The 26,960-nt window shown below is 35.8% G+C and overlaps 1 protein-coding gene across 2 annotated transcripts in view; it reads right to left on the bottom strand.

The window, feature by feature from the left end:
* Positions 1 to 25,687, bottom strand: part of TOR4A (torsin family 4 member A) — a 96,500-nt gene extending 70,813 nt beyond the window's left edge. The window contains exon 1 of one of the 2 annotated variants that reach the window (XM_053696136.1): positions 25,546 to 25,687. The gene's annotated coding sequence lies outside the window, so the exon portion shown is untranslated. The remainder of the gene's footprint in view (positions 1 to 25,545) is intronic. The other variant, XM_053696137.1, reaches the window with a different exon arrangement.
* Positions 25,688 to 26,960: the final 1,273 nt, after the last annotated feature.

Raw genomic sequence — 26,960 nt, 5'->3', positions numbered from 1 at the left:
TTCATGATTCAGATAGAGAAAATAATTTTAAACAACATTCCAATTTAGTTCTATTATTTGATTTGCTTCATTCTCCAGATATCCTTTGTTGAAGAAATAGCAATGCACATGGTGAGCCAATCACACGAGGCATCTATGTGCAGCTACCAATCAGCAGCTACTGAGCCTATTTATATATGCTTTTTAACAAAGGATATCAAGAGAATGAAGCAAAGTAGATAATAGAAGTAAACTGGAACGTTGTTTAAAATTGCACGCTCTTTCTAAATCATGAAAAAAAAATTGGGTTTCTATTTTAATGTATTATCAGATATTAACAAGAAAGTTAAACACATTTAACACAGAAAAAAAAAAATGTGAATCAGATTACATGTCTGCAAAAGGGGCTACCCTGTGCCCACAGTCTGTGAGATGGTCTGACCCCTTATTACTGTATATAGTGACACCCACCAGTACTGTATATAGTGAGTTAGTGACACAGTCTGTAATCTGCCGGTTAGATGGTTGGCCTGACCCTACCCGCCACAGTACTTTATAAAGTGACCACAGTAGTCTGTGACATAGTCCAGCCCCCCATACGGTATATAGCGGTACTGTAAGGTGACACTGTTTACCCACCCACATGCTGTAGTAGCAAGGTCTCTAATTTGCTGCTTCCACAAACACACATACATGCATAAAAACACACACAGTCACATACATACATACATACACACACACACACACACACACACACAGTCACATACATACAAACACATACATGCATAAATACACACAGTCACATACATACACACACAGTCACATACATACACACACACATGCATAAATACACACACAGTCACATACATACATACACACACACACATAAATACACACACAGTCACATACATACATACATACACACACACACATGCATAAATACACACACAGTCACATACACACATGCACACACAGTCACATACATACACACACACACACACAGTCACATACATACATACACACACACACATGGATAAAAACACACACAGTCACATACATACATACACACACACACACACACAGTCACATACATACAAACACACACACACACACACATACATGCATAAATACACACAGTCACATACATACACACACACACACACAGTCACATACATACACACACACATGCATAAATACACACACAGTCACATACATACATACACACACACACATGCATAAATACACACACAGTCACATACATACATACATACATACACACACACACATGCATAAATACACACACAGTCACATACATACATACATACATACATACATACACACACACACATACATGCATAAATACACACACAGTCACATACATACACACACACACACAGTCACATACATACATACACACATGCATAAATACACACACAGTCACATACATACACACACACATGCATAAATACATACACAGTCACATACATACATACACACACATGCATAAATACACACACAGTCACATACATACATACATACACACACACATGCATAAATACACACACAGTCACATACATACATACACACATGCATAAATACACACACAGTCACATACATACATACACACACAGTCACATACATACATACACACATGCATAAATACACACAGTCACATGCATACATACATACACACACACACATGCATAAATACACACACAGTCACATACATACACACACACATATGCATAAATACACACACAGTCACATACATACATACATACACACACACACACATGCATAAATACACACACAGTCACATACATACATACATACACACACACACACATGCATAAATACACACACAGTCACATACATACAAACACACACACACACACACATGCATAAATACACACACAGTCACATACATACACACACACACACAGTCACATACATACACACACATGCATAAATACACACACAGTCACATACACACACACACAGACATAAACACCAATGGGTAAAACAGAAACACTAACCCCTGTAGTCAGAGACAGAGACACTAGTGAAGCATCAAATCACACTGACATGATATCAGTGCAGGCAGTGGCAGGTCAACGTTTTTTAATTAAATAAAGTTTTTGTTTGTTTTTTTAAGCTGGGCCCCCATTCTTGGGTGGCCCGGTCGCAGTTGCACCCCCTGTAGTTCCGCTCCTGGAGGCTTACATTATATAGTTTAGACATCCAGAAATTAGTGTCAAATTACATGAACACAATGTTCATGTATCAATTAATCAATGTTTCTTTTGTTTATTGTAGTAGCTGAAAAATCTCTTAAAACAAGGGTGCTTAAAGGAAAGGGACACTAAACCCACATTTTTTTTCTTTCATTATTCAGATAGAGCATGTAATTTTAAGCAAGTTTCTAATTTACTCCCATTATCAATTTTTCTTCATTCTCTTGCTATCTTTATTTAAAAAGCATGAATATGATGCATAGGAGCCGGCCCATTTTTGGTTGAAAACCTGGGTTATGCTTGCTTATTGGTGGGTAAATGTCAGCCTCCAAAAAGCAAGCGCTATCCATGGTGCTGAACCTAAAATGGGCTGGCTGCTAAGATTTACAATCCTGCTTTTAAAATAAAGATAGCAAGAGAACGAAGAAAATATAATAATAGGAGTAAATTAGAAAGTTGCTTAAAATTTCACGCTCTATCTGAATCATGAAAGAAAAATATTTGCGTTCAGTGTCCCTTTAAAGGTACAGTCTAGTCAAAATTAAACTTTTATGATTCATATAGAGCAGGAATTTTAAGCAACTTACTTTCTCATTTAGTACTATTAAAAATGTTTCCTTCTGTCTCTTGGTATCTTTATTTGAAAAAGCAAGAATGTAATCATAGGAGCCGGCCCATTTTTGGTTAAGCACCTGGGTAGATCTTTCTGATTGATGTCTAAATGTAGCCACCAATCAGCAAAGCGCTACCTGGGTGCTGAACCAAAAATGGGATGGCTACTAAGCTTACATTCAAATAAAGATACCAAGAGAATGAAGAAAAATTGATAATAGGAATAAATGAAAAAGTTGCTTAAAATCGCATGCTCTATCTGAATCATGAAAGTTTAATTTTGACTAGACTATTCCTTCAACCATTCCAAAAGGTTTTGGAACTACATTTCCCATGATACTCAGGCAGCATTTCCCACTTTAAGCTGGCTTAATATCATGGGAAATGTAGTTTCAAAACCTCTGCCAGCATGGTTGAGCACCAGTGCAGGTCATTGTCATAAAGACTAACTTCTTAAAGTGCTGAGTTTAAAGGGACATTAAAGTCAAAATGAAACTTCCATGATTCAAATAGAGCATTCTGCTTTAAGAGACATTCTAATTGACTTCCATTATCGTATAGTGTATGGCATATAGGTATATGAGTCTGTGATAGGCTGATGGTTGCCACATAATACAGCAGCAAATTTTATGAAATTGTGAAAGTTGTCAACTTTATTTAATGGTCCTTTAAGCTCCCCCCCCCCCCCGCATTGCCCAGCCTGCTATACAATGGACTTACTATCCTTAAATGCACATTAAACATACAAATTAAGCATAAAAAGCCAGATTACAAGCGACTGGTTATTGCTACCACGAGTTTGCAGTAGCAATTAGCGCCTATAAAATTAACCAGAGATCAGATCTCTGGTTAATTTTATAAATATGCCTCAAATGCCCCCAAAGTACAATGTAGTGTGTTTTATTACCATTTTTATTTTTTTAATACAACTGCACTAGGCAGTATTTTGGGGGTAGAATTGGAGGGAGTGCGGTCTATGTGTTCCCAGTAAATATATATGTATATGCTTATATACATATATATTTATGTGTTAATATGTGTATATACACATTATATTATTATTATTATCATCAGGTATTTGTAGAGCGCCACATAAATATATATGTATATAATCATACCACACATATATATATTTGTATTTGCTGCCATTGCTGCGCTACTTACCCCCTTTGCTGTGTTTAGGTTCTGATGCCGTCTCTGACGGCATTAGAACGAGGCTCCCATTAGAACGAGGCTCACGTGAGCACAATGCTTCCTAGTAATGCAACCGCGAGCTCACGTTCACATTACTCTTAGCTTGTAATACCAGCGTACATTAGCGTGCGCTGGTATTAATCAGTGGAGCACTAAAATCACTTTTACATAGCAGAGAGCTCTCAATATTACTAAGGGAGACAACTCGCCACTCGCAAGGACAACCCCTTTTTTATAGAATTCCATGAGGGCTGTCCCTACGAGTATCAGACTGTCAAACCAGTCTAAAAGAAGAAAAGGTCGGCACTCCTGAATTAAAAAAAGCAGCTCTCTTTATTGGTTCAATTTAAAAGTATCTTACATGATTTGGCTTCTAGCCTTAATCATAGATAGCAATTTTTTAGAATCTGTCCCTAAAAGAGGGTTCTGCAGGAAGGATGTCTGACCTTAGGCCAGTAATGACTCACTAGAGTGTTTGATTAGCAGTATGGGACATGGTTATTGCGTCTATAGGTAGCAAAGAAGCAAATCTCTTTTTCAGGGACAGTCAAGTCCAAAAAAAAACTTTCATTTTTCAAATAGGGCATGTAATTTTAAACAACTTTCCAATTTACTTGTATCAACAATTTTGCTTTGTTCTTTTGGTATTCTAGTTGAAAGCAAACCTAGGAAGGCACATATGATAATTTCTAAGCCCTTGAAGGCCGCCTCTATTTTATTAGCTTTTCACAGCAGGGGAGAGCAAGCTCATGTAGGCCATATAGATAGCATTGTGATCACGCCCGTGGCTAGTGGCAGACACTGCACTAATTGGCTAAAATGCAAGTCAATAGATAATAACTAAAAGTCATGTGATTAGGGGCGGTCAGAAGATGCTTAGATACAAGTTAGTCACAGAAGTAAAAAGTGTATTGATATAACAGTGTTGGTTATGCAAAACTGGGGAATGGGTAATAAAGGGATTATCTATCTTTTTAAACAACAACAATTCTGGTGTTGACTGTCCCTTTAAGTAGCTGTGCTGAGAAAGTTTTGTTTGTCTTTTAAGTAAGAGTAGAGGAAGCTGAGTTTACCCCACCAGTAGCTGATCTGTGCTACCAAACACATGGACAATTAAAGACTTTGGGGTAGATTTACTAAATGTCGAGAGGACATGATTCACTTATCATGAAAAAGAACAGGGTACTAATGGCACTACTAGAATAACGTGATTAGGATTGCCTATCATACACTTGATACGGTAATAAGTAATAGATAATAATCCAAAATCACTGTAGTTGTGTGGGGCAGCAGTGCTGTGTACTGTATAAACACTGATAGAGAAGAAATATCAATCCTGAGATTGATAAATTGTACACCTATATAGCACTCAATTTCCTAAAAGGGGGAGGCTTGAGATTAGAATAGGAAGAAGGAGCTGTAGGGGGAAGGTGTGCTGAAAATTGTTAAAATATAACCTTTATTGGGCAATTAAAAAATATATATGTCCACAAACAAACATAAACATTAAAAACACAGGGTAGTTGTCTGGTTATGTATTCCAACGTTATGGATATAAGTATTCAAGTGGTATTATACGTGGTTAAATCTTAGAACCTAGGATGTATTAATCCATAGTTAAAGATTATATTAATCTGTAATAATATAGGAATATAGAAATTTTGTTATACTCAAAAACTGCCAGTATCAGTGAGAAGTATGAGTCATATTGGAATATGACATGATGGTATATTGTGTTGTTAATACACAACGTCAAATTGTACTCTCTACTCAATCTGAATATAATAATATTGTTTGCAACTATTGGGTAGTGCAACATATGTTTTTTCCTAGTCTGTATCCCAACTAAGGTAAACGTAATGAATTTGAATATTAAATGCTTCTAATAACCTCTAACCCAGTCTGATATAATTCAAATAACCAGAAGAACCTTGTTGTATAGGTTCCTTATATACTATCCATGTAGACTAAAATGTTAATAAATACTTCAACTTTGGATACTGTTGCTCATAGTTGCAATTTTCTTGGCTAAAGATAGACACTTATATATATACTTAAGGTGCGATAATTAAGACTGCGGTTTGAAGGCCGTAAAGCCAGATCAGTAGTTGGTAACTGTTATATTGTATCAAACTAGTCTCTGTTATTTGAAACAAGGGAGATTGGGGGTACTATTGGTATACTGCAGTTGGCGCTGACTGGCAGATAATAGATTACAAGACCTACAAGTATTGCAACATGGATTACATGCACCTCTAAATAATATAGTCGGTTATAAGCACTAAATTTCGATGCCTCTGACGGATTATATTTTAAGTGCAGCAGTTTAAATATCTCAACAGTTGAATGTAGTTACCATTAAATGCACTAACGATACATTACTAAATTGATAGGCTTGATATAATTAACCACAAATCATGAGTGCTTAGATTCTTAAGTTGGTAACATTTAAAGTGCAACAATTTTACACGAGTGAAATATTACGTAGCGTTATATAGACCTGCTAGGTGCAGCAGTTTGAATAACCGGGTGATTGAGTAAAGTTCTATATCGGTGCACTAACAGCGTATTACCGGATCGTTTTTTAAGTAGAAAGTTTACAACCACTTGAATAAATAGGACCCAGCAACTGAGATTACCCAGCTAGTTAAAAAAATGCAGGAGGCATTACAACAGGCTAGTCTGTTGTAATGCCTCCTGCATTTTTTTAACTAGCAGGGTAATCTCAGTTGCTGGGTATCCATAACGTTGGAATACATAACCAGACAACTACCCTGTGTTTTTAATGTTTATGTTTGTATGTGGACATATATATTTTTTAATTGCCCAATAAAGGTTATATTTTAACAATTTTCAGCACACCTTCCCCCATGGCTCTTTCTTCCTATTCTAATTTCAAGTACCCCCCTTTTAGGAAATTGAGTGCTATATAGGTGTACAATTTATCAGGATTGATATTTCTTCACTATAGCCAATCATGTCTGCTCGACATCGCTAAATGCTAGTGAAATTCTTGTGCAATACCACCCCCTGTACCCTGGGGGCCAATCAGCCGCTAGCAGGGGCTGTCAATCACCCCGACCGTATCGGATCGGGATGATTTCAATCCGCTACCTAAAAGGTCATAAGACTGCTGCTCCTTAGCTGCGGTTTCAGGCGATCTTGAAACGATGGACATCCACTGCTTAATTTATGGAGCCCAGTAAGTTTAGTTTATATCTTTTATAGCTGTAATTGTGTTCACTGTATTGTGACCTTTCCTATTAAACCTTTATTTAATAGCTCTTTTTGGCTGGTTGATCGTGAACTCACGTGGCTAGTGAGACTGGTTATTATTTTATCTGCTATAGGGTTGCCAGCTTTAGTTCAGGCCAAACCTGAACACTCTTGCACCGTATACAGCACAGCTAAATTTTTACAGAGTGCGCACTAGAACTTGCGAGGCCTCTAGAAATAGCGGGGTCTTGCCACTGTTGGCAACAAGAACCACTACTCTGCAGCCTTTTAAACAAACGATAAACATAGTAGGTTATTTGTCCTTAAATGTAAGTGTATGTCAATTTTCAGCAATGAGTGCCCGGTTTTTAAAAATACTTTTAAAAACAGGGGCACTTTAATTGATGAAAGTTTACATTGCACCGGATTTGTAGAAATACTTACATTTTTCTCCTCCAAAGCCAGATCGCCGATCCCCCGCCTCAGTTCCTCTGTACTGATGTCAGAAATGACAAAACCGGCTTCCTACAATCATGGCTTCCCCCCTACAGCGTCCATCTTGTGATGCCCGGCTGTGACTGGAGGAAGCCGGTTTTGAAAAATTGCTGTGTTTGTACAGCAGGAAGAAGAATGAGGGGGATCGTCGATCCGGCTTTGCAGAAGTAAAAGGTAAGTATTTCTACAAATCCGGTGCAATATAAGCTTTCATCAATGAAAGTGCCCCTGTTTTTAAAAGTATTTTTAAAAACCGGGCACTCATTGCTGAAAATTGACATTCACTTTAAGGACCAAACATGCAGCGATGTACCCTGTATGGCATTTGTCTTTAAAAGGTTAACTAACATATATCCTCCCTAGTTGGTAAAATTGATTGTGTAACACTCTGCTGTAGTCTTCATGTGAACAATCTGGACTAGTTTTTGTTTTCTGTATTAAGAAGACACTTGAAGAGGAAACATTTGGGTTTGGAAAGCACCGTACTTAATTTCTGAAAATGTTTCAATTGCTTCTTTAAAGGGACAGTTTACTCAAAAAAATTCTCCCTTTTAAATTGTTCCCAATGACCACTTTACCTGCTGGAGTGTATTACATTGTTTACAAGTAGCTCCTTTACCCTTATATTGGCATTTGAAATAGTTTATTTAGTCTGTGGTATCCCCACCTATTCTGAAAATTTGTGGCCTCAGGTCCAAGCTATAGATAAGCTTTGTAAGCACAGCCAGCAGAAGAAAGTACACTTCCATTGAGGTATAGAAGAGATAAGGTATAAAAATGTTACTTTTCCATTGTTCTCTCCAAGTATTTGGTTTATGGACAGATATAAATTAAAGAAGCATGTATATGTACACAATGTGATAAAGTAATGAGATCTGATTATACCTACAAGCTCAACCCATTTTATTAGGTTATGGCTTCAAAACACAAAATCAGATCTTATATATACACAAATAAACCTTAATAAAGCAAATTTTCATACAATTTTTACTCTGCAGTTGGTAAAAAAAAGTAATTTTAAACACATTTTACAGTATACTGTCCCTTTAAGTGATATCAACTGATAGACCCAATGTAACCTTTGTTTAACTTGAAGGAACATTCTAATGCTAAAATGACATGCTGTGAAGAAACGGAGAGAAGCATTTTTGTAATATTGGTGTATTGTCAAAAATACTTTTGGTAAAAGTAATTTCAGTGATAACGTTTACTGCGCATGAGCAAACAGAGCTCATATGTTCATATGCACCATGTATCCTCATTAAAATGTTGTCCAGCATGTATATTGTAGGCTTTGTATACAACCCCAATTCTGAAAAAGTTGGAATAGTATGGAAAATGCAAAAAAAAAAAAAAAGTCATTTTGCTTTGTGAATTTAATGTATTTTTGAAAATATACACTCATTTCAAATCTGATGACTGCAACACATTACAAAAAAGTTGGGACAGGGGCAATTTAAGACTAATAGCGATGTGAGAATTTGAAATAAGAAGGTGATGTGAAACAGGTGAAGTAATCGTGTAATCATAGTATATAAGGAGCCTCCAAAAAAGACCTAGTCCTTCAAAAGCAAGGATGGGTCGAGGCTCGCCAATCTGCCAACAGACGCGTCAGTGAAAAATCCAACAGTTTGAGAACAACATTCCCCAAAGACAAATCGGTAGGATTTGGGGCATTTCACCTTCTACAGTGCACAATACAATTAAAAGAATGAAGGAATCCGGTCAAATCTCTGCGTAAAGGGCAAAGCCAAAAACCACTTTTGAATGCGCGTGATCTCTGATTCCTCAGATGTCACTGTCTCAAAAACCGTCATGAGTCTGTAATGGATATCCAGACATGGGCTCGGGAATACTTTGGTAAACCTTTGTCAGTCAACACCATTCCCCGCTTCATACACAGATGCAAGTTAAAGAGACCCTGAACCCAAATTTTTTCTTTTATGACTCAGATAGAGCATGTAATTTTAAGCAACTTTCTAATTTACTCCTATTATCACTTGTTCTTCATTCTCTTGTTATCTTTATTTGAAAAGTAAGAATGTAAGTTTAGATGCCGGCCCATTTTTGGTGAACAACCTGGGTTGTTCTTGCTGATTGGTGGATAAATTCGCTCACCAATAAACAAGTGCTGCCCATTGTACTGAACCAAAAAAAAAAAAGCTTAGATGCATTCTTTTTCAAATAAAGATAGCAAGAGAATGAAGAACATTTGATAATAGGAGTAAATTAGAAAGTTGCTTAAAATTGCAAAGGCTTTACTATGCAAAGCAGAAGCCATACTTCAACACTGTCCAGAAGCGCCGCCAATTTCATCAGAGACGGACAGTAGCACAGTGGAATTGTGTTTTGTGGTCCGACGAGTCAATATTTAAAAGAGGTTTTGGAAAAAACAGTTGTTGTGTTCTCCGGGCCAAAGAGGAAAAGGACCATTCAATCTGTTATCAGCATCAGGTCCAAAAAGCCAGCGACTGTCATTGTTTGGGGTCGTGTCAGTGCCCATGTATACATATCTTTCTGCATTAATGGTGCCCTCACAGATGTGCAAGTTGCCTATGCAACTTGCACATCTGTGAGGGCACCATTAATGCAGAAAGATATGTATACATTTTGGAACAACATATGCTGCCATCCAGACATCGTCTTTTCCAGGGACGTCCCTGCATTTATATCTCTTTAAAGAGTTTGCTTGCGTGATAATCAAAATGACCAGACGGGAGATTCTAAAAACCAGTGATACTTGTGCTTCTCAAACAAAAACCTTTCAGAATTAATGATATGAAATCTGCACTACCACACAAGGCTTAAAATAAGCAGAGACAAGGGAGAAAATAGAGAACTGCAAGGAGGGAAGAGAGAGTTTAGGTGACACTTAGGTTTTGTTAGGACCCATTGTGAATCATATAAAAGGACAAATATTATTTCATGGTTTAGACGCAGCAAGCAATTTTAAGACACTTTTCAATTTAATTAATTTATCATATTTACTATTTTCTTGGCATTCTTTGTTAAAAAGCATATGTACATATCATCTGAAGCATTGCACTGCTGGGAGCTAGCTGGGGATTGGTGGCTACACATCTGTTGTCACTGGCTCACCAGATCTGATCAGCTATCTCCCAGTAGTGTATAAGGTAGCCAGGTCCCCAGTATTCTATTAGTATTTCAGCAGACTGCCCAGTATATATAAAAAATAAATACAAAAATACTGAGCACTTAAAGGGACAGTCAAGTCAAAATTAAACTTTCATGATTCAGATAGGACATGCAGTTTTAAACAACTTTGCAATTTACTTTTATTATCAGATATGCTTTGTTTTCTTGGTATTCTTTGTTGAAAGCAAAACCTAGGTAGGCTCATAAACTGATTTTTTTCAGCCCTTGAAGATCACCTCTTTTTATATATATATATATATATATATATATATATATATATATATATATATATATATATATATATATATATATATATATAAAACATTGCTCACTCCCTTAGAGTTATTTATAAGTCATCACTGATTGGCTGATTGCATGTCTGTCAAAATAACTGAGATCAGGGGGCAGTCTGCAGAGGCTTAGATGCAAGGTAACCACAGAGGTAAAAAAAAGTATATTAATATAACTGTGTTGGTTATGCAAAACTGGGGAATGGGTAATAAAGGGATTATCAATCTTTTTAACCAATAAAAATACTATCTCTTTAAATGCAAATCTGTCAAAAGAACTGAAATAAGGGGCAGTCTGCAGAAGGCTCTGATACAAGGGGATTAGTATAACAGTGTTTATGCAAAACTGGGGAACGGGTAATAAAAGGATTATCTATCTTTTTAAACATTTAAACATTTCAAGTAGACTGTCCCTTTAAATGTCCAATTTTTTTAAAGCCACGTGAAAGGCAGCAACATTTTAGATGCCTCTTATGCATTACAATTATGGTCCTGAGAAAAGTAACACTGCATATGTGTTGTTCTATTACTAGCAGCTATTCATGGTAAAGAAAAGAAAATCCCAGTCTGCTGTGTTACAGTTTGCTGTGTCTTAAAAGGACACTGAACCCACATTTTTTCTTTCGTGATTCAGATAGAGCATGCAATTTTAAGCAACTTTCTAATTTACTCCTATTATCAATTTTTTCTCAATCTCTTGGTATCTTTATTTGAAAAGCAAGAATGTAAGTTTAGATGCTGGACAATTTTTGATGAACAACCTGGGTTGTTCTTGCTGATATGTGGATAAATTCACCCACCAATAAACAAGTTCTGTCCAGTGCGCTGAACCAAAAATTGGCTGGCTCCTTAGCTTAGATGCCTTCTTTTTCAAATAAAGATAGCAAGAGAACAAAGAAAAATTGATAATATGAGTAAATTAGAAAGCTGCTTAAAATTGCATGCTCTGAATCACGAAAAAAAAAAACATTTGGGTTCAGTGTCCCTTTAAGGGTGCTAAAACCTGTGTGTGTTTCCTGTAAGCCAGTGGGGTAAACACTCTACGGTAGATTTATCAAATGTCCGCCCAACAACGATAAATGCTGAGAGCATACGCTGTCGACATTTATAATTGAACAAGCATTTCTAGTGAAATGCTTGTGCAATGCTGTCCCCTGCACATCCGCGGCCAATCGGCCGCTAGCAGGGGGTATCAATCATCAGGATCATATCTGATCGGGATGATTGCTGTCTGCCTAAGGAGCTGCAGTCTTACGGGGGGGGGGGGGGCAAATTAATGTTATGTGATGCTGGTGTTTTGTCGGATTCTGCGACCTGTCACAATGTGCGACCACACACTCTGCGCATGTGTGTGGTTACGGCATTGCATTCCAGGAGTCGTTGCAAAATCCGGCACAACACTGCCCAGCAAAATCCAACAGAACAGCTGTCATCGGATTTTACGTCCCAGGAGGAGTGAGCAGGCATGCACCTATATTAGCGATTCTCACATGTTTTACAAACACAGGTATAATACAGCATATTTTTGCATATTACAGCATATTTTTTGTAGTCCTCTTGCATAACCCAGCAATTAGCCCCACTATTGTAATTTAAGGTGGAATACCTAGTAAATTGAGTGTAAACTTTACAGTGGGAGTTTAGATGTCAGTATAAACTAATTAGCTATATGGCTGGAGGAAATGAGCTTTAATCTCCTGCAATGGAAACATTTTTCACTGAGCAATAACATTTTGGAACTCATTACCAAAGGAGGCAGTGAATGCCAATACCTTAGATATATTTAATAATAGTTTGAATACATTTCTGGCTAGAAACAGAATTCAGGGAAATTATTGTTTGTGTTAAATGGGTCACCTTTTCTAATGGGATTAATTTAAGCTCAACTGGAGCTTTTTTGTAAGTATATTAGATTTGCATAGGTTGAGCTCGATGAACTGTATTTTTTCAACCTCATTTACTTTTACTATGATTATATGATGACATTTTATTAATTAGGCCAAAATAATAAAATATCTTTGTATAGTTATACACTAGCAACAGTGCAATAATTAAATGCTCATCATAGCATTTTTATTTTGTTGTCCCTTTACACTGTAATATGTTATATAATTTAATCATAAGAGCTATTTATAGTCCCCCCATATCTGAACTCTAGGTACACAACATAAAGTATTTGCATGCCCTTAGGCTTTTCTGCTAAATAAACAAGGCAGCAAATATATTACTTCTGCTTTTCTGTGCTGGATTCCTCTCTGCCTTCCTCTGTTTCCTATTTCTTTCACACGGAGCACCAATAAAACATTTTTAATGCAAAACTTGCTAGTGCACATTAAAAGTTAATGATTGTTTTGTGCAGAGGATGCTGCAGCTTTTAGTTTTACATCAAGTCAGAAGGGCAAATTTATAAAAACACATGGGACAAGGTTTCTGAGTGCAGTGAGTGGGTAGTATCCATTGCCCAGATTCAACATTTGCTTGTGCAGCCTTGCCCTGCTCTTATGCAACCAACTGCACAAGAGCACAGCCTGTCAATCATCCAGACCAGGATGATTTAAAAGGATATGAAACCCAAAATTGATCTTTCATGATTAAGTTAAAATACACCCAAGGGTTTTTACAGGAACTTAGCACTGTTAAAGACAAACCTCTACTCTTAAATTTTCAAGACTCATTATCCTTAGGCATTAAACCCCAGGACTGGTGTAAATCTTATGTGGTGCCACTTTTTAAAAAGGGAAGCAGGGCTGATCCAGGAAGCTATAGACCAGTTAGTCTGACATTGGTATTATGGAAGATACTTGAAGGGATTATAAAGGATTATATTGATGAGTATATTCGTGTAAACAAGATTATTAGTTCAAATCATCATGGTTTTATAAGAAATAGATCATGTCAAACTAATCTAATTATATTCTATGAGGAAGGAAGTAAAAATATAGATAAAGGAGAATCAGTTGATGTGATGTACTTGGATTTTGCAAAGGCGTTTGATTACAGTGCCCCATGAAAGATTAATGTAGAAAACTAAGGGATCGGGAATATTTGAAAATGTTAGTTCATGGATAAGTAACTGCATTAAAAGACAGGGAGCAACGAGTAGTAGTGAATGGATCATACTCAGATTGGAAGAATGAAAAATTAGAAGAATGAGCAGGTAAATGGAAAATGAGATTTAATTACTGGAAAATGCAAGGTTCTACATTTTGGAAGTAAAAATAAGCAGGTGACCTATTATTTACATGGGACTAGACATAGCCATACAGAAGAGGAAAGCGATTTGCGAGTACATAAGTACTCGCAAATCGCTTTCCTCCTCTGTATGGCTATGTCTAGTCCCATGTAAATAATAGGTCACCTGCTTATTTTTACTTCCAAAATGTAGAACCTTGCATTTTCCAGTAATTAAATCTCATTTTCCATTTACCTGCTCATTCTTCTAATTTTTCATTCTTCCAATCTGAGTATGAGTGCATTGTGCACCCATCTTTAGCTTGTTATCTATAAAGATAACAAGCTAAAGATGGGTGCACAATGCAGGGCAGCAGTTTCTAAGGCAAATAAGATACTAGCATGCATTAAAAGAGGCATTAATGCAAGGGAGGAAAGCATAATTCTGTCACTATATAAATCCCTGTTAAGACCTCACCTTAAGTATGGAGTGCAGTTCTAGGCACCAATGTCAAAATGTCAAAAAAATACATTGCAGAGAAGGGCCACAAAACTAATTAGGGGAATGGAGAGCCACTGTGTGAATATTGTTTCAAATTGTTTTCATTTATTTTTCTAATAATTGGAAGGTGATGAATAGACGTAAAACATTAATATTTTGTGTACTTACATTATAGGGACATTAAACACTGATATTGCAACATATAGGGCTAGATTATAAATGGTGCACTAATGTTAGCTCTCGCAATATTAAATTATCGCTAACTATATATATATATATATATATATATATATATATATATATATATATATACCTAAATCTGTAAACATATTCATATATAGGTATAGATATATAAATTTTACATTAACATTATCAGATATATATATATATATATATATATATATATATATATAGTATAGATAAAGTTCAAAGTAGACAAGCACTCCAGACAAATCACATGCCCAGGGTGCAACAGATAGGTAAATAGAAAGTAATGAAGAGTGCACTCGCCAGGACTTTTCAAAGTTTTATTCCAAACATATTTGGAATAAAACTTTGAAAAGTCCTGGCGAGTGCACTCTTCATTACTTTCTATATACAGTATATATATATATATATATATATATATATATATATATATATATATATATATATTTAAAAATAGAAAGAACATTTTTTCTATATGAAAGACGTTAGAATGTAAAATATGCGTAACCTGCTTCATGTTTCGCGCTGTAGGTCTAAGGGGTGTCAGGTTAATGCGCATGAAGAATTAGTTATCTTAAGGCGCATTATGTAGATATAAAATATAAAAAAATATTAACGATTATTATTAATTATTATAGATACTATAAAAATACAGATATATTCAGATGATTTAAGTACATATTTAATTATTATTTACATTAATTATTAATTTTTTTCAATATTTTATATTGAATAAAATACATAACGCAACTTAATATAACTTATGTCAGGATAGCGCATTACTGTTGGTATTATGTGCGCAAAACCCGACAGGAGTACACTAATTCTTCATGTGCGCTAACCTGACTTGAGTTATATTAAGGGGCATTATGTATTTATAATATATAAAATATTGAAAAATATGACTAATTAATGTAAATAATTATTATAGATGAACTTAAATATCTGAATAAATCATCTGAATCTGTATTTTGTACAGTTTCTATAATAATTATTAATAATGTTGTTTAATATTTTATATTTCCATAACGCCCCCCAAGCTAAAGTAATATAAAATAAACTATTAGACCTAGTGCAAAATCCAAAGTATACTTTATTTTCCAATGTTCTTCACATAGAAAATAGAAATAAATGTTCTTATTATTTTTAAATATATTTATATATATATATATATATATATATATATATATATATATATATATATATATATATATATATATATATATATATATATATATATCTGATAATGTTAAAGGGATAGTCAACCATAGAATTGTTATTGTTTTAAAAGATAGATAATCCCTTTATTACCCATTCCCCAGTTTTGCATAACCAACACAGTTATATTAATACACTTTTTACCTCTGTGATTACCTTGTATCTAGGAACCTTCTTCCAGCCCCCTGATCACATGACTGTGACTGTTTATTATCTATTGTCTTACATTTAGCATTGTTTTGTGCTAAATCTTAAATAACCTCCTGTGCCTGAACACAGTGTTATCTATATGGCCCATGTGTACTTTCTGTCTCTTTGTGTTGAAAAGAGATTTAAAAAGCATGTGATAAGAGGCAGCCCTCAAAGGCTTAGGAATTAGCATATGAGCCTACCTATGTTTAGTTTAAACTAAGAATACCAAGAGAAAAAAGCAAATTTGATGATAAAAGTAAATTGGAAAGTCAATTAAAATTAAAAGTCCTATCTGAATAATGAAAGTTTAATTTATACTTGACTGTCCCTTTAATGTAAAATATATATCTATACAGGTATAGGTATATACAGAAATATCTATTTAAAATACAAAGAACATTGTCCTGTATGTGAACATTGGAATGTGAAATATGAATAACTCCTGTGGGGTATAGCACTGTGGGTTTAATATGGTGTCAGGTTACATGTGTACAGCACATATGAGTAGTTTGCCATTTTTATTTGCTTTCTTAAAGGACCAGTACAGTGAACTTGCTATCATCCATAAAAAAGAGCAGTAACATATTACAAATATTTTTTCATGCTGTCCTTTTTGATATTGAAGCAAACAAGCAGTGTATGCCTGTGTGTGCATGTAAAACAAAAACTGTTTAAAATGTCCTTTTTATATGTAGCCAAGAAAAAATGGCTGCTCATTGGTTTATAAACAGAACTTCTCACTGTCTTATTGATGGGCAATGAAATGCCTTACAAACAGCAGCTCTTGACAAAGTATCCTTTTAAACAAAGGATATGACGAGAACAAAATAAATGAGATAATAGAAGTAAATTGGAAAGTTGTTTAAAATCACATGCTTTATTAATATATATGGCCCTAACATTTTTGACGCAGAATTTTGGAATAAAATACAAACTAAACTACTTCTATATGCAGAAGGGCATTTGATCTTGGGAGGGGATTTTAATATGGCGCCGCAATGCCCGTTAGATAGATTCCGAGATAATTCGAAGCAGAAAAGGCAGAAGAAGGATAACTTAGAAAGAAAAATGTTTAACAAATTAAAACAAAATCTAGCATTACGTGATATCTGGAGAAGTCAGAACCCAGATGCTCTCGAATTTACGTGTCTTTCAAAAGCGCATAAGACCTTCTCCCGTATTGATCTTTTCTTAATAGATGAGCGCTTAGGTACAATAGCGGTTCAGGCAGGAATCGCTCCTATTCTTTTATCAGATCATGCCCCTGTCACTCTGAATATTCAACTTAAACAACCGAAATGTAAATACATCCGCTTCCATTTTCTATACTTCTTAGCCTCTGACATGAAGTTCAAATCATGTCTTAAAGCCAAATACAAGGAATTTTTGCATTTTAACTCTAATTATAAAGATCGCCCTGATATGCTCTGGGAGACCGCCAAAGCGGTCCTCAGAGGTGAAATTCTCGCTTATAATATAATCTTAAGTAAGAAACTGAGGTCAAGGGAAAAAGAAATGCAACAAACACTCTCTAATTCGTATAATAAATTTCTGTTGCAGAAGAATACTTTAAATTGGGACAAATATGTCCAAGCTAAAGAAGCCAGAGACACGTTTATCCTGACTCAACAAACACAAAAAGATCTAAAAATCCAAGCTAAATTATATAGATTTGGTAACAAGTCTGGGAAAATGTTGGCCAGAGTAGTTCAGAATGAAAAAAAGCAAGTATACATTGAGGAAATTGTAAATGAGGATAAGCGAATTTCAAACCCTGATGAAATTGCATCTATTTTTACGGAGTATTATCAGGACATCTATTCAGGTAAAGGATATGATAGTGAAAAAGCTGAAGAGTTCTGGAATAAAATTGTGTGCCCATCATTAACAGAGGAATGCATTAGTGGTCTTAATTCCCCTATCTCTGTTCAGGAAGTAGTGGACGTGATCTCTAAACTCCCTAGTAATAAAGCGGCAGGTCCAGATGGGTTACCAAATGAATTTTACAAGATCTTATCTGCGGAAATTTCCCCCTATTTAACTAATCTATATAATGATATTTACATTAATGGAAAGCCCGTCACATCCTCATTTTCCTCTTCTTTCACCACGCTAATACTCAAGGGAGGAAAGGATCAGTCAAAAAAGGAATCATACAGGCCAATAGCCCTACTTAATTCAGATTACAAGATCCTAACTTCTATTTTGGCCTCTAGATTACACCTTATTCTCCCCAAAATTATTCATTCAGACAAAGCTGGCTTTCTTAATAAGCAAAATTTTTAGGCTAAAATTAGAGAAGTCTTAATCACCCTGGAATACTTTGAAAAAACCTCACAGGCTAAAAAGGAGAGAGGGAGTCCACAGGACATGGCCATCCTTTCCATTGACGCAGAAAAAGCGTTTTATTCCGTTACTTTTAAACATTTAAACAACTCTTTGCTTAAATTTGGAATTAAGGGCAAATTCTCAGAATTCATAGAGAATTTATATAAGCAGTCAGCTACATGTCTGATAGTCAATGGATCAGTTTCCTCCCCAATATCATTGGAAAGAAGAACACGTCAGGGATGCCCTCTCTCCCCACTTCTTTTTGACATAGCTATTGAGCCCTTGGCAATCTCATTAAGGCAAACCCTGGAAGGCATAAAGATCTCGAAATACGAGATAAAAATTGGTTTATATGCCGATGATCTGTTGTTATATATATCTAACACTAACATCAATATTCCTAAGCTCATGCAGATAATTGATCAATATGGCACTTTTTCGGGTTATAAGATTAACGCATCCAAATTGGAAATCCTTTGGATTCAGAATAATAACGATTCATGTGTCGATAACCCATTCAAAGTAGTGAAAGAATCCTTTAGATATCTAGGGATAAATGTTCCGGTAAAGTCTGGGGATCTTTATGAATATAACATATCCCCAATTATAAAACAAATTAGAGTATGGCAAAGTTTACCATTATCACTTTCAGGTCGAATTGCAGTATGGAAAATGGTCCTTCTCCCGAAATTACTATATATACTTCAGAATGTTCTGTTAATTCTCTTTGAAAAGGATGTACGTTTGTTGAATAGTTTAATACGTCATTTTCTTTGGCAGGGGAAAAAAGCACGGATTTCGCATACTAAACTCTCTCTACCACGTGACTATGGAGGTCTGGCACTCCCAGATATCAGAGCTTACAATCTTAGTTTTTTGGCCCGGATAGCAACAGGGTGGATTCTATCTAAGGACTATATCTTAAATAATCATCTTGAATCGAGTATGTGTGATCCATACCTTCCTGTAGCTCTTCTTCACTCCTCACTCAAAGAGATACCACCAGAGATCAAGGGATTTAAAACGATTATTAATCCGATCAAGGCTTGGTGGAAGATATCAAAACTCCTTTCAGTCAATCCTAGGATATCTAACTATTTACCTTTAATAGGCAATCCAAGATTTCAACCGGGGCTGCACTCAGAGGTTTTCTCCCGTTGGCATGAGAATGGTCTAAACAAGTTATCCCTGCTGACTGATGGGGACAGCAAACAGATTAGAACTTTTCAAGAGTTAAAATTGGAATTTAACTTGCCCAACAAGGACTTTTTTGCCTACTTGCTGATAAGACATTTTCTTTCTGACGCAACGAGAGAAGCAGGCTGGCCCTGGACACTTGGCCATTTAGAAAAATGGCTTATACTCATTAGAACTGGCCATATGTCTATTTCTATGTGCTACCACCTTTTGGCCACCAATAGGGGAACCCCAATATTGGCAAAGCTTGCCTTAAAATGGTCGGCAATCTTAGAACAGGACTCAGTGGATTCAAAAATGTTACAGTACTCCATAAGTAAAGTAGCAAAGACAACCTTATCTGCCACCTGGCGGGAAGCACATATCAAAATATTACATAAAGCATACTTCACCCCGGAGAAGGGCCACAGGATGCACAACTTCGAATTTAACAGATGCCCGAAATGCTCTTTCCCAGCAGCGGATCTTGAACACATGTTCTGGCTGTGCCCAAAAATTAGAAAAGCATGGCGCAAACTAGAATATTGGCTAAATAATGTGTTGAAAATTCCCCCAGTGACTCTTTCCTTTTATCAGATAATACTTTGTCTTGATAATCTAAACAAGTGTCACCCGCAGGATAAGCTGGTTTCTATCTCAATTCTAGCCACTAGGTATTTGATATGTAAAAAATGGAAAATGCGTTCTGTACCCAGCATCTCTGAAATCCAGAACTGCCTGAAAAAACAATACGTATTAGAACAGAAGGACACTGATATAGATAATGAAGAGGACATAAAGAATTTCTTTAATAAATGGGCAGTTTATATCAAATCACTTTCTGAAAATGAAATTGACTATATGATATTCCCTTTCCAAAGTTCAGAACTAGTTGCATTGGGAGTTTGGTAGGGGGAGTGGGTGGGAGAGAGAGGGTCAACCCCTTCTTTTAAACAATATGTTATGCGCCTTTTTTTTTTTTTTTTCCTCCTTTTTTTCCCTCTTCTTTCTCTTTGTCCTCTCTTTCTTCTCTCACAGGTGTGAACTGCACGGGAGGCTACAGTGGCCTCAGGCTTGTCAAGCGATGAGGTTATTAGAACCACCACTGTATAGAAATATGAGCCCGGGTTAAATTACACTACAAGCACATAATAAGGAACAAGAATAGCTGGGTAATAATTGAGAATTAATCGTGCTGCCAAGATCAAATTCAGGCATCATATGTAAGTCAGACCCAAGCCAGCTCAGAAGTATTATCCCTACTTGGGATAAAGGTACAGCTCCCTCGGGAGCAAGGTCGTAACAAGACTTGGTTCTCTATATGCTGGAATATAAAGTTTTTCTTTTCCTTTTTTTTTTTTTCCCTTTCTTTTCTCTTCCAGTGGGGGGTTATGTGTGTGCGTTATTTTAGTTTAGTTAAAAGTTCAACAGTGAAAGTTCGATTAAAGTGGACAGGATGTAAATATGTAATAAAGTCAAGCGTTTAATTCCTTATTGTGTAATTTAACCAAGAAAATATTGGTTCGTGGGATTTAGTTTTCAGATACAAAAGGACTAGGCTCTATAGTTTTGGTTCCAGTCCAAAAATAAGTCAATTTGTTACGACTGTAAAGAGTTTTTTTTGTTTTTCTTTTTTCCTTTTTACCCTGCGAGGTGAACTGAAAATGTTTTCTGTGTTTATTTTAAATTGTACACACTGTTGAAATATAAATAAAAAAATAAAAAAAAATCACATGCTTTATATGAATCAAGAAATACATTTTTTTACATCATTTTAAAGTGATTTTACATTTTATTTCCTATTTTTAACTGAATCTGTGCAGTGTCAATTACTTTCTGTCACAGCCCTACAAGGGGGGCGGGGTCTTTACAGGGAGGCTTAACAAGCATGATGTCATAAATCTTCTAGAGTAATTTGAGCTGGTTTTCATTCAAATAATGCTAGAGAGACAGTAAGTCTGTTTTGCTCATGCTCAGCAGAGGCAAAACATATCTCCTCTCTTATGACCTTTGGTGCAGGGGTTACAATGGGAAATTCTAAGTGCTCATTTGCAAGAAAACAAGTAAGTTGTTTGCTTTTCTTACACAATCTGTTCATATTTATGTTACACTAACATAGTTGTTGTTACTATAAGGGCACTGTTTAATATCTATTTAAGGCCTTTTATTCTTCAGATCCTACTTAACTGTACTAATACTGTTTTACTAGCTACCCCGTTACCCACTTTCTCATCAAGAATTTTTAGCAAAGATTTACAATTTATTGACATTAGAAAGATATGCATTGCTCAGGAGGGGCGGAGGTCACGCTTGTTGTTATTAAATGTGGCACATTATCTTCTTACCTCTCCCCCAATTTTATTTCTCTTTGGCCTCTGCCCACTTAGCATTTAATATAAGCCTATTCTACAGACTAATTATATAAACTATATAAACTATATAAACTGCTTCTAAGACCTTGTGTGCAAAGACAAATTTAATAAGCTGTTTCTTGTTTATTTAGGATGATTGACAGGTCCTGCTCTGGCGCGATTGGTTGCACAAGAGCAGTGGGTAGGATTGCACAAGTGGGTATTGTAGGCAGACAGATTCTCTACTTGCAAACCTGTCCGGCTACAAGGATGGTACATTTTGCCCTTAGACTGGGAGTGAAGAGTTGCCCTGTATTGATGAATGGGTATTGTGGGGTTGACCTGCATTGACCAGCATGGCTGCTCCACAAGGGGTTCCTGGACTTTATTTGAGAATACACACATTCCTGTGAAGTCTACACTCACCTCCATGCATCATGCCCCTGCCCGGCCTAGCACTCTGTGTATGCACACTGCGGGTACTCATATTCACAGATCAGTCTATGCTTGCTGAGGCCACTTTCTGTGTCCGTGGAGCACAGACATAAATGGTGGGACCTAGTGGTGTATTGCAGCCAGGTGAAGCCTCAGCATCACCAGAAGAATCAGCAGAGAGAGGGACAGAGGATGGAGGAGAGGTGGAAGGAGATGAGCTGCAGCTATTGGTGCTCACTCTGCCTGGATGCATCTATGGTAGCTTCTGTGCTCTCTGTTTAGTTCCACCCCTTGTTGTAATGCACCCCTAGGTCCTCTGTACCTCAAGCTAAAGCCCAGGTTTGCCTAATGGACGGGTCACCCTGAGGCTCCATTTACTATCCAGCAGGTGGACAAGGTTCCCAACTAGGGAACCTGTCATCCTATTTCAGTGAAGTAGGGAGCATTTATTCAAGCAAATGCTTGTACAGCAACCAATTACACACAAACAGGGCCTGCAAATCTCCCTGGACGAAAGAGTCATGAGTGATTTAAAGGGACAGTATACTATAAAATAGTTTTTCCCTTAATGTGTTTCAAATTATTTTTTTTACCAACTGCAGAGTATAGAATGTATGAGAATTTGCTTTTTAAGGTTGATTTGTGTATATGAAATATCTGATTTTGTGTTTTGAAGCCACAACCTAATAACATGGGTTGAGCTTGCAGGTATAATCAGATCTCATTACTTTATCACATTGTGTACATATACATGCTTCTTTATCTTATATTTGCCTGTATACCAAAGACCAATACTTGGAGAGAACAATGGAAAATTAACATTTTATTACCTTATCTCTTCTATACCCCACTGGGAGTGTAAATGCTTCTGCTGGTTGTGTTTACACAGCTGATGTATAGCTTGGACCTAAGGCCAGAAACTTTCAAAATAGGTGGGGATACCACAGGCTAAATCAACTAATTCAAATGCCATTATAAAGGTAAAGGAAATATTTGTTAACTATTTCATTCACTCCAGCAGGTAAAGTGGATCATTGGGAACAAATTAAAGGGGAGAACATTTTTGAGTAAAGTGTCCCTTTTACTACTACCTTTAAAGTGGCAGAGAGATTTACACATTACATTTAAACTGAAACTACTAATCCTTATTGGCTAATACAGACAACTGCCACTGTTTTACTGGTGGAGAGTAACACTTCTGTACAAGTGTGAAAGGAGAACATTAATTTATTAAGGACAGGAACATGAGTTTTCCAAAAACAATAAAAAAACACAATTTTGAAATGTTCCCTATTAGATTTAGATTTATAAACCTTTTGATTGTGTCTCTGTAAAAAAAAAAAAGCACAAACCTAAACATCATGTGATTCTTAACAGCATGTTTTATATATTTTTGTGTGTGTGAATAAATTAAAGGGACATGAAACCCAAATTTTTTCTTTCATGATTTAGATAGAGAATGCAATTTTAAACAACTTTCTAATTTACTTCTTTTATCTAATTTGCTTCATTCTCTTGATATTCTTTGCTGAAAAGCATATCTAGATAGGCTCAGTAGCTGCTGATTGGTAGATGCACATAGGTGCCTCGTGTGATTGGCTCACCCATGTGCATTGCTATTTCTTCAACAAAGGATATCTAAAGAATAAAGCAAATTAGATAATAGAAGTAATTTGGAAAGTTATTTAAAATTGTATTTTCTATCAGAATCATGAAAGAAAATGTTTGGGTTTAGTGTCCCTTTAATACATTTAGGGTTTCTCTTGCTGCTCTGGAAATCAACAGCATTTGCTACTGTCTAATGATTTCATTTTAATTGTATCATTCAGCTCTACAGATTCCACGGGTTACTTCAATATACAATAAGCATGTTGACCTTTATTTAATTCTATCTATCTGTCTGTTTCTCTATCTATCTCGTTCTCTCTCTCTCTGTCTGTATCTATTTATCTGTCTCAACCTATCTGTCTGTCTGTCTCTATCTATCCACAAAAAATCATATTATCATATATATAGAGTCAATATAGATATCATTGTTTTCTTGTACAGTATAACTTGAAATATAATTTGTATCTCATGTGTCTTAATATTCCCTTTGACTCTTAATCAGACATTTGCACTAAATTGCGTATTGTAAATTCAAAATCTAAAGTATAAACGTACAATATTTCAGAAAACGGTGATCCTAGTTGAGTTAGTAAGTTCTCAATACAGAAAACTGTACCTTAAAAATGGAGATACATTAAAAACAAATGACTGTAAACTTCCAAACTGTGTTGTTCAGACTAATGTGTTGTTGTTTTTATAGCACTGATATCATTTTTTGTTAACTCTTACATACTCCACGTATTAGGCTGACCATATTGCCGCTTTAAAAAGGGACACATATGAAAAATACATATGTCAGGGCTGTTTTCAGGGCTGTTTAAAGAAATGTTTTGTATAAGAACCCTGACATATGTATTTTTCATATGTGTTCCTTCTTAAAGCGGCAATACGGTCAGCCTATCCACGTTCCTAAGATAGGAAATTAAACAAAAATATCATCTTAGCAGAGGAATTTAGGTTAAACTGAAATCTAAAATATGCAATAAATCTGTTGCTAAACAACAACTATAACCAAATGCTATTTATTCTGATTACAACTATCTTGTATATATAGCAAAAATCTATTTGCTAAATTGTTATACATTAGTTTTGTCAATGTGAAAGCAAAAATTCCAAGCCCTGTATAAACTCAAAGATAGGGAATATTATAAATTGTTACAAAATCATTAATTACTTACCAGATTCAAGTGTAGATCCCAATATTTTCTAAATGTACACATTCCATAAAGAACGTGCTGATCTTTAGGCTGCTGGTCAGGGTGCTTGGAAAGGAAAAGGGAAGAAACTCAAACCTTTTTCACCTCCCCCTGCAAGAATGAGTGTAACAAGCCCAGCCTGCTTTAGTCTTGAAAGAATGTGAGGGCCAATGGCTAGAACAGTGCAGGTTGTATTTAATAGAGCTGATAATGAGATGTTTGGATTTCTAGGGAGTAGGCTCAAGAAGATAAAACAACATGCCAGTCTACAGTTTGAACAAAAGCCAGACAATTTATCAGGGTAAAAATGAGACTGGCACTGCTTAGATTACCTGCAAAAACTTGCTTTGTTATCTTCAACAGGCTGCTGTATTCATTATTTTATAAATATTTTTTAATCATGTTTTTGATATAAAAACAAAATAAAACAAAAATGGTTAAAGGACAACTCGATGCAGGAGAATTGCATAATTAACAAGTGCAGAATGAAAAGATAAGGCAGTAGAACTAAAAGGACCAGTAAATACAGATTTGCAAAATCAACAAATGCATGATAACAAGACAATGCAATAGCACTTAGTCTGAACTTCAAATGAGTAGTAGATTTTTTTTCTGACAAATTTCAGTTATGTTTATTTCCACTCCCCCTGTATCATGTGACAGCCATCAGCCAATCACAAATGCATATACATATATACTGTGAATTCTTGCACATGCTCAGTAGGAGCTGGTGACTCAAAAAGTGTAAATATACAAAGACTGTGCACATTTAGTTAATGGAAGTAAATTGGAAAGTTGTTTAATATTGCATGCTCTATCTGAATCATGAGAGTTTAATTTTGACTTGTGTATCCCTTTAATCTGAATTTCTAATAAGCAATAGATTTATTTCTGACAAATTCATATTTTCCCCCATTTTCCACAGACATCAACCAATGAGAGAGTAGTATACGTATACCCTGCAAGCTTTTTTTTTTGGGGGGGGGAGGATTGCCCCTTCATGGATTCTTGCACCGGTCCTTGACGTTTCTAGTTACGCCTCTGAGCCAGGGGTACAATTCTAGAAGCATGTGGCTCCTGGGTTTGTCAAGCCCTGCTGTAAGAGTATACAATAATGCCTGGGTTTGTCAAGCCCTGCTGTAAGAGAATACAATAATGCCTGGGTTTGTCGAGCCCTGCTGTAAGAGAATACAATAATGCCTGGCTTTGCCTTAGGCTTAGAACTTCTACTTCCGTAATATATATATATAGACAGACTTGACGTGCATTACGGCACTTCTCTGGCATCAAATTCTAGCTTTCTATCTTTTTTTACTTGTTTTTTTAATGTATGATTGAAATGGCCAAAGGCTTTTTAACCACACCTGGCTTGAGATGTGCTGCATAGCAAGACTTGC

The sequence above is a fragment of the Bombina bombina genome, chromosome 12 (genome assembly GCF_027579735.1).
Source record: "Bombina bombina isolate aBomBom1 chromosome 12, aBomBom1.pri, whole genome shotgun sequence".
NCBI lineage: Eukaryota > Metazoa > Chordata > Amphibia > Anura > Bombinatoridae > Bombina > Bombina bombina.
Note: the sequence above shows the minus strand (reverse complement) of the source record. Positions and strands in the feature narration are given on the sequence as shown.